At 43.8% G+C, this 8,646-nt stretch overlaps 1 long non-coding RNA gene across 1 annotated transcript; it reads left to right on the top strand.

The window, feature by feature from the left end:
- Positions 1–5,591: 5,591 nt before the first annotated feature.
- On the top strand, positions 5,592–6,292 carry LOC121842170. Its single transcript, XR_006080974.1, has 2 exons — positions 5,592–5,885; positions 5,921–6,292. It is a non-coding gene; the product is annotated as an uncharacterized LOC121842170 (long non-coding RNA).
- The last annotated feature ends 2,354 nt before the right edge of the window (positions 6,293–8,646 follow it).

Here is an 8,646-nt window from a genome sequence, read left to right as displayed (position 1 = left end):
TTTACATATTTTAGATATTTTAGATAACTTCCATCCATCCCGGAAGAAGGAATCCTACTTAACCTCTTACGTCGACCCGACATGCATGCGTCCCATCTAGCCATCTGGAAATGCAAATGCGCTACGCTAAATGCTAATAGCACTCGTTAAAACTCAAACGTTCATTAAAACACACATGCAGGGTACTGAATTAAAGCTACACTCGTTGTGAATCCAGCTAACAAGTCAGATTTTTAAAATGCTTTTCGGCGAAAGCATGAGAAGCTATTATCTGATAGCATGCAACACCCCGAAATACCCGAAGGGGACGTAAACAAAATAATTAGCATAGCCGGCGCTACACAAAACGCAGAAATAAAATATAAAACATTCATTACCTTTGACGATCTTCTTTGTTGGCACTCCTAGATGTCCCATAAACATCACTATTGGGTCTTTTTTTCGATTAAATTGGTCCATATATACCCTAAATATCGATCTATGAATAGTGTGTGATCCAGGAAAAAACAGCGTTTTAAAACGCAACGTCATTTTTTAAAATTAAAAAAGTTGACGATAAACTTTCACAAAACACTTCGAAATACTTTTGTAATACAACTTTAGGTATTAGTAAACGTTAATAATCTATCAAATTGATCACGGGGCAATCTGTATTCAATAGCAGCAAGTCTTGAAATCATGGTCCATATTCTCCCTTTCATAACTTCCTCCAGTGTACTCGACGACAGGAAGTGCCTATTTCTCATTTCACCAAGGATAAACTTCAACCCAATTGCCAAGACTGGCGACATCGTGTGGAAGCTGTAGGAACTGTAAACTGGACGCTATCTATTTTCCCTTGCCATAGACAATACAGAGACTGGCGGAGGGATATTTTTTTGTGTTTTTTGTGAAGTTTTCCTTGGGATTTTGCCTCCTCGTTCTGTTATAGTCACATACATGATTTAACCAGTTTTAGAAACTTCAGAGTGTTTTCTATCCACACATACTAATCATATGCATATACAATATTCCTGGCATGAGTAGCAGGACGTTGAAATTTTGCACGATTTTTAATAACGAATCCAGACTCGTCCGTTCACGGCTTTTCCCTTCGGAGAACAGAGGCAAGTTTGTGGAATCCGCTCGTAGGACCAATTGTTACTGTAATTTAGTTATTCCAATGTGTTTTCATTAATTTAATTCCCTTAAAACTTGTTTGGGACTTGGTCCCTGTGGCGGGATCAAATCAGCGGAAATTTCAAGAGCGCCACCAATAGTTTTTGATAAAACTCAAACTTTCATTAAAACGAGGTAATGAATTAAAGCTACACTAGTTGTGAATCTAGCCACAAAGTCAGATTTGTAAAATGCTTTTCGGCGAAAGCATGAGAAGCTATTATCTGATAGCATGCACCCCCCTAAATAGCATGCACGTCACCTAAACAACAGATTTTGCGTTAGCCGGCGCTACCCAAAACGCAGAAATAAAATATAAAACATTCATTACCTTTGACTAGCTTCTTTGTTGGCACTCCTAGATGTCCCATAAACATCACTATTGGGTCTTTTTTTCGATTAAATTGGTCCATATATAGCCTAGATATCGATCTATGAAGACTGTGTGATCAAGGAAAAAACTGTGTTTTATAACGCAACGTCATTTTTTTTAAATAAAAAAAGTTGACGATAAACTTTCACAAAACTCTTCGAAATACTTTTGTAATCCAACTTTAGGTATTAGTAAACGTTAATAATCTATCAAATTTATAACGGGCGATGTATATTCAATAGCTTCACGTCTTCAAATCATGTTCAGAAATTTCTACTCCAAAACATCCGGTCAGAGACCGGAAGAAATGGGCTCTCACTTACTTGTTTGACCAAGAAACAAAGATTAGGCAATTGACAAGACTGGTGACATCGTGTGGAAGCTGTAGGAATTGCAATCTCGGCTTCATGTAATTCGGTTTCCCATCAACAATACATGCAACTGGCGCATTGATATATTTTCCAGTTTTCAGTGATCAGATTTTCCTGCGCTTTTCGATGAAACGCACGTTCTGTTATAGTCACAGCCGTGATTTAACCAGTTTTAGAAACGTCAGAGTGTTTTCTATCCACACATACTAATCATATGCATATACTATATTCCTGGCATGAGTAGCAGGACGCTGAAATGTTGCGCGATTTTTAACAAAAAGCTGCGAAAATGCGCATGATCCATAACAGGTTTTAAACAGAATGTTTAGAGCCTCATTATGAATGGTTAAGGTTTGGGATAGAGTTTAAACATTAAGTTTAGGGCCTCATTATGAATGGTTAAGGTTTGGGATAGAGTTTAAACATTAAGTTTAGGGCCTCATTATGAATGGTTAAGGTTTGGGATAGAGTTTAAACATTAAGTTTAGGGCCTCATTATGAATGGTTAAGGTTTGGGATAGAGTTTAAACATTAAGTTTAGGGCCTCATTATGAATGGTTAAGGTTTGGGATAGAGTTTAAACATTAAGATTAGGGCCTCATTATGAATGGTTAAGGTTTGGGATAGAGTTTAAACATTAAGTTTAGGGCCTCATTATGAATGGTTAAGGTTTGGGATAGAGTTTAAACATTAAGTTTAGGGCCTCATTATGAATGGTTAAGGTTTGGGATAGAGTTTAAACAGAATGTTTAGGGCCTCATTATGAATGGTTAAAGTTTGGGATAGAGTTTAAAGAGTGTCTCTACCACTGGGATCAACCTTCTGGTCCAGAGTCATGGGGTTACCCCCATCCACCACCCTCTGTCTCTACCACTGGGATCAACCTTCTGGTCCAGAGTCATGGGGTTACTCCCCATCCACCACCCTCTGTCTCTATCACTGGGATCAACCTCCTGGTCCAGAGTCATGGGGTTACCCCCCCCATCCACCACCCTCTGTCTCTTCCACTGGGATCAAGTCCTTCATGAGCCGCCAGAGCCTCAGTCAGCATGGAGCAGCCAGAGCCGTCAGTCAGCATGGAGCAGCCAGAGCCCCAGTCAGCATGGAGCAGCCAGAGCCTCCCCAGTCAGCATGGAGCAGCCAGAGCCGCCAGTCAGTCAGGATCCGCCAGAGCCGCCAGTCTGCCAGGATCCGCCAGAGCCGCCAGTCAGCCAGGATCCTCCAGAGCCGACATTCAGCCAGGATCTTATGATCTGCCAGTGCCGCCAGTCAGCCAGGATCCTCCAGAGCCGATAGTCAGCCAGGATCCGCCAGTCAGCCAGGATCCGCCAGTCAGCCAGGATCCTCCAGAGCCGACATTCAGCCAGGATCTACCAGTGCCGCCAGTCAGCCAGGATCCTCCAGAGCCGATAGTCAGCCAGGATCCGCCAGTCAGCCAGGATCCGCCAGTCAGCCAGGATCCAGCAGAGCCGTCATTCAGCCAGGATCCGCCATTCAGCCAGGATTCACCAGTCAGCCAGGATCTGCCAGAGCCGCCGGTCAGCCAGGATCTGCCACAGCCGCCAGTCAGCCAGGATCTGCCAGAGCCACCAGTCAGCCAGGATCTGCCAGAGCCATCAACCTGCCATCAATCAAGCTTCCTCTCAGTCCTGAGCTTCCTCTCAGTCCTGAGCTTCCTCTCAGTCTTGAGCTACCCCTCAGTCCCGAGCTACCCCTCAGTCCCGAGCTACCCCTCAGTCCCGAGCTACCTCAGTCCCGAGCTACCCCTCAGTCCCGAGCTACCCCTCAGTCCGGAGCTACCTCAGTCCGGAGCTGCCCCTCAGTCCCGAGCTACCTCAGTCCGGAGCTACCCCTCAGTCCCGAGCTACCTCAGTCCGGAGCTGCCCCTCAGTCCAGTGGGGCCTTGGTTAAGGTTAGTAGGCCAAGGTCGGCGGCGAGGATCTCCAATCTAAGGACGCGAAGTAAGCGGACTAAGACTGTGTTGGAGTGGGGTCCACGTCCAGCGCCAGAGCCGCCACCGTGGATAGACGCCCACCCAGACCCTGCTCTATGGGTTTAAGTGTGCGACCGGGAGTCCGCACCTTTGGGGGGTGGTGGACTGTCACGCCCTGGCCTTAGTATTCTGTGTTTTCTTTATTATTGTGGTTAGGCCAGGGTGTGACATGGGTGATTATGTGTCTTGTTTTGTCTAGGGGTTTTGTGGTCTATGGGGTTGAGTGTTTGAGGTACGCCTATGGTTGCCTGGAGTGGTTCTCAATCAGAGGCAGGTGTTTAGCGTTGTCTCTGATTGGGAACCATATTTAGGCAGCCATATTCTTTAGGTATCTTGTGGGTGATTGTTTCCTGTCTTTGTGTTTGTTGCACCAGATAGGACTGTTTCGGTTTTTCCACGTTTTCTTATTTTGTATAGTGTTCACGTTTTCATCTTTCATTAAAGATGTTTATAAATAACCACGCTGCATTTTGGTCCTCCTCTCCTTCCCAGGAAGAAAGTCGCTACATTCCCTCTCGCATGGAACCTCTTGTCTATAGATTTGGCTTTCATCCCATTCCTCTTGATTTTGGTTTCCCTCTCCTCCTCATTTGGATATTTCAGTACTATTTTTGAATCGGAACGATGGTCAATACTCCCACAATTCAATTGACCATTCAAGTTATCATGTCCACATAGAATTCCCTTCCTGTCTCCCCACGCTTAGTTAATATCATATTTGTACAAGATCACCGTCCCCCAGCACCTATTTAATATCCCTTCTTAATCTCGGGCGAACATGCCTCTCATGATTAACTTTTGTTTATTTACGGTAGTGCACATTACCACAGGTTATTTTAGAACCTGCCCAGTGTATATCGGTTATACAAAACCAGTGTATGTTGGTCATACAAAACCCTGTGGGAATAGTAAAGCTCCCATTATTGATGAATTCTAAAAATTTTAGAACATCAATCAAAGAACTCAAAACCCCCCAGAATCGAGAATATAGGCTACTGACCTTGCTGCCGACTGGGAAAAGCATTGTTCGTTGGATCTAGTCACCGTCCCTGTTCGTCTGGGGTGTACACCGGCCTGGTCTTTTCACCCTCAATTCAGAGGCCAGGTCTTAAATAATGGGACCAGGCCCGCTCGTGCACGATTTTTTGGCGTACGACCTTCAGATGGCAGAGACGGGTATTTTAGATCCGGCTCGAAGGACCAATTGTTGCAGGAATTAAATTCCTCTGTTTTAATACCCAATTAAAATTAAACACTCTGTCAATCCATAAGAATTTGTATGACTCCTATTTGTATAAAATGGACAGAGCCCAGTCTTAAAGTCAATCAGCAGCGTTTATACACGAGAGTACTGCCCATTACACATTTTACCACAGGTTATAAACTGAAAATGACGTCATTAGTTGTAGTACTAGCCCGTGTCATCTCATATATGACCGAGCCAAGGCCACCTTGTGTCGATAAGCCTTCTAGCCAGTCTGGCTATAAGTTCATTCATTTCTACCATTGTACAGACAGTCATTGTTCTAATTCTTGATTATATTTACACACATTATATTCAGTACTAGGATTAAAAAGAATATTCATACATATTCAGTAACATAATAGTATTCTGATTAGTACATATACAGTAACATAATAGTATTCTGATTAGTCAGTCCTGATTAAAATGAATACATAATTAGTCATTAAAAAAATCCCTTAACAACCTGCGGTTATGAGAGAACCCCCACATCACTAGCTTGCATGTTCTGCAGCCTTGTAAAGATAAGGAGGGGATGACTGGGAGGCAGTTCTGTAAAGTGGTCACTAGCTGGAACAGGCACAAAGTAATAAAATCTGATTTAAACCTCAACCCCAACCACACTGCTAATCCTTCCCTTAAATTAAGACCAATAAATATAATTATTTTCCACAGATGTTTACGATATAGCCAATTTTGACTTTGCAGCTGGCATATCTAGAGGAAAACACACAGTTCTGGCTCCAGGTCAAGATTCATGACAAACATCAACCTGCCTCCAGGTCAAGATTCATGACAAACATCAACCTGCCTCCAGGTCAAGATTCATGACAAACATCAACCTGCGACTGGCAGAGGCAATGAAGAATCGATAACCAAAATGTTTTCACAATCAACAGGCTTTTTCTTGCTTCAATTATGTTTTATTATGAAAAGTACAATATATCCTTGATTACTTTTACAACTATGGAGCGTATGTCCATATATAATTGTACAATTTGTTTTTCAACATAAAAGACACACAACAAATGATCACATTGTTATTTCTAACGGTGTTATTGTAAGAGTTTAAATGTTTAAACAGAGGATCCATCTAAAACAGTATAAAACAAGATGATAAACAGAGGATCCATCTAAAACAGTATAAACCAAGATGTGTGTCAGGATATTATTTACAGGGACACTGAGGAGTTATCATAAACCCTAAACCCTGGATAGAGGGGCTCAGTGAATGTGGAGGTGAATGTGATCAGGTGGGTCAGTGTGTCAGAGGAGGCTCTATAGAAGGATAGAGGATAGAGTGCCAGCTGGCCAGTCCAGATACACTCCTACTCTGTGGGAGCTGGAGGGGACGTCAATGGTAGTCCGATTATTATTGTGCCTGGCATAGTAACTGTTGTCAGAGCAGAACAGACTCCAGGAATTGCCATTGTGTCCAAGACAACAGTCCTTAACCCCTCCTCCTCCTCTCCTGCTGATTCCTTTATATTTCACTCCTATATCAGCTCCCCACCCCCTCCTCTCTACCTCCCAGTAACAGCACCCAGTCAGACCCTCTCTACACAGCACCTGTCTACAGCCCTCAAATCTCTCTGGGTGATCAGGATACGGCTGCTCCTGTTTACTGTGTTTAGGTCCAGTGTGAGATCACAGACATCTGATGGATGGTTGGCCACAAGGTTGATGATTGGCCAGTGTGTTTGTGTGTCCAGCGTGTGTGTGAGTTCAGTGTGTGTGTGAGTCCAGTGTGTGTGTGAGTCCAGTGTGTGTGTGAGTCCAGTGTGTGTGTGAGTCCAGTGTGTGTGTAAGTCCAGTGTCAGTGTCAATGTGTGTGTATCAGTGTGTGTTTCAGTCAGAGTGTGTCATTGTGTTTGAGTGTGATTCAAGTGTGTGTTTGTGTGTCCAGTGTGTGTGTCACTGTGTTTGAGAGTCTAGTGTGTGTCAACGTTTGTGTGTCAACATGTGTGTATCAGTGTGTTTGTGATTCCAGTGTGTGTGTGTGTGTGTGTGTCATTGTGTATCAGTGTGTGTGTGTGTGTGTGTGTCATTGTGTATCAGTGTGTGTGTGTGTGTGTCATTGTGTATCAGTGTGTGTGTGTGTGTGTGTCATTGTGTATCAGTGTGTGTGTGTGTGTCATTGTGTATCAGTGTGTGTGCAGTTTGTGTTGAGTATTTGTCCTGTGTTTGAGTGTGTGAGTCAAGTGTGTGTCTGTGTGTTTGTGAGTCTAGCGTGTGTGTCTGTCCGTGAGTGTGTGTGTGTGTGTGTGTGTGTGTGTGTGTGTGTGTGTGTGTGTGTGTGTGTGTGTGTGTGTGTCAGTGTGTAAGTGTCAGTGTGTGTGTATCGCTGTGTGTGTTGGTTTGTCCTTGTTACACACGCCTCTGTGAAGAGGGAACGCAACACCCTGCTACAACTCAACTCAACTCCCCGTGAAGTGAAAGAGGTATGGACTGTAGGATGACAACAGACAGAATGTGGTACCGTTTACAAGGACTCTATTCCGTCAGGTAATATGGGGAAAAGGGGCTGGACGGAACCAAAGCAAAGAAAGTACATCTCAAAGCCCCCTCCCCCCTCTCCTATCTTACCTGCCTAACTAATACTTAGCTAATTTAGCACCACCTGGTGCCCTAACCAAAATACAGGGGGTGGTCCGCCCAGGTCTTACCTAGTGTGCTTAGACAGTGAATACTACGGGTTATGCAGGCCTCTTGCCCTTCCCCCCTGGGAACAAATGAAACAATAATACAAACTTCACAACAAAACCTGAGAAAAAAAACTAACTCAGGACATTAAAGAAGCTCTGACAAAGCAACACAGAACCGAACCAAAGCTGCTATCAACAACAACATAGTACCAACTCTGTTAGCAACAACCAACATGATATAACCCTCAGCCATTAGCCTCCTCTCAGCAAAGAACTTTCTCTCAGCAGATCTTTCTTCTGAACAGAACACTGGCTTCAGAAGGCATTGATAATTGGCTATAACTTGACGAGGGGGCGGGGTCAGCTCCAATTAGAGTCAACTGATCAGCTGCTTGGGGGGAAATCAGGAAGCCATCTGAAATACATACATGCAAATACACAAACTACAACTGGGGATCTTAACAGTCCTGTGTTTGTGAGTGTGATTGTGTGTTTGTGTCAGTGTATGTGTGAGTGAGTCAGTGTGTGTGTGTGTGTGTGTGTGTGTGTGTGTGTGTGTGTGTGTGTGTGTGTGTGTGTCAGTTTGTGTGTGTGAGTACAGTGTGTGTCAGTGATTGTGTGTGATCAGATTGTGTGTGTGTCATTTTGTGTCAGTGTGTATGTGAGTGTGTATGTGAGTGTGTTTTTGTGTCAGTGTGTGTGTTCAGAGTGTTTATGTGAAGTGTGTGTGTGTGTGTCCAGTTTGTGACTAGTGTGTGTAGAGTGTGTGTGTCCAGTGTTTGTGTGTCCTGGGTTTGTGAGTGTGAGTCAAGTGTGTGTGTGTGTGTGATTCCAGTGTGTGTGTCAGGTTATTATTGACACTG

Source organism: Oncorhynchus tshawytscha, unplaced genomic scaffold (assembly GCF_018296145.1).
Source record: "Oncorhynchus tshawytscha isolate Ot180627B unplaced genomic scaffold, Otsh_v2.0 Un_contig_16047_pilon_pilon, whole genome shotgun sequence".
Taxonomy (NCBI): Eukaryota; Metazoa; Chordata; class Actinopteri; order Salmoniformes; family Salmonidae; genus Oncorhynchus; species Oncorhynchus tshawytscha.
The sequence above is the reverse complement of the archived record's forward strand: the minus strand, read 5'-3'. Positions and strand labels throughout refer to the sequence as shown.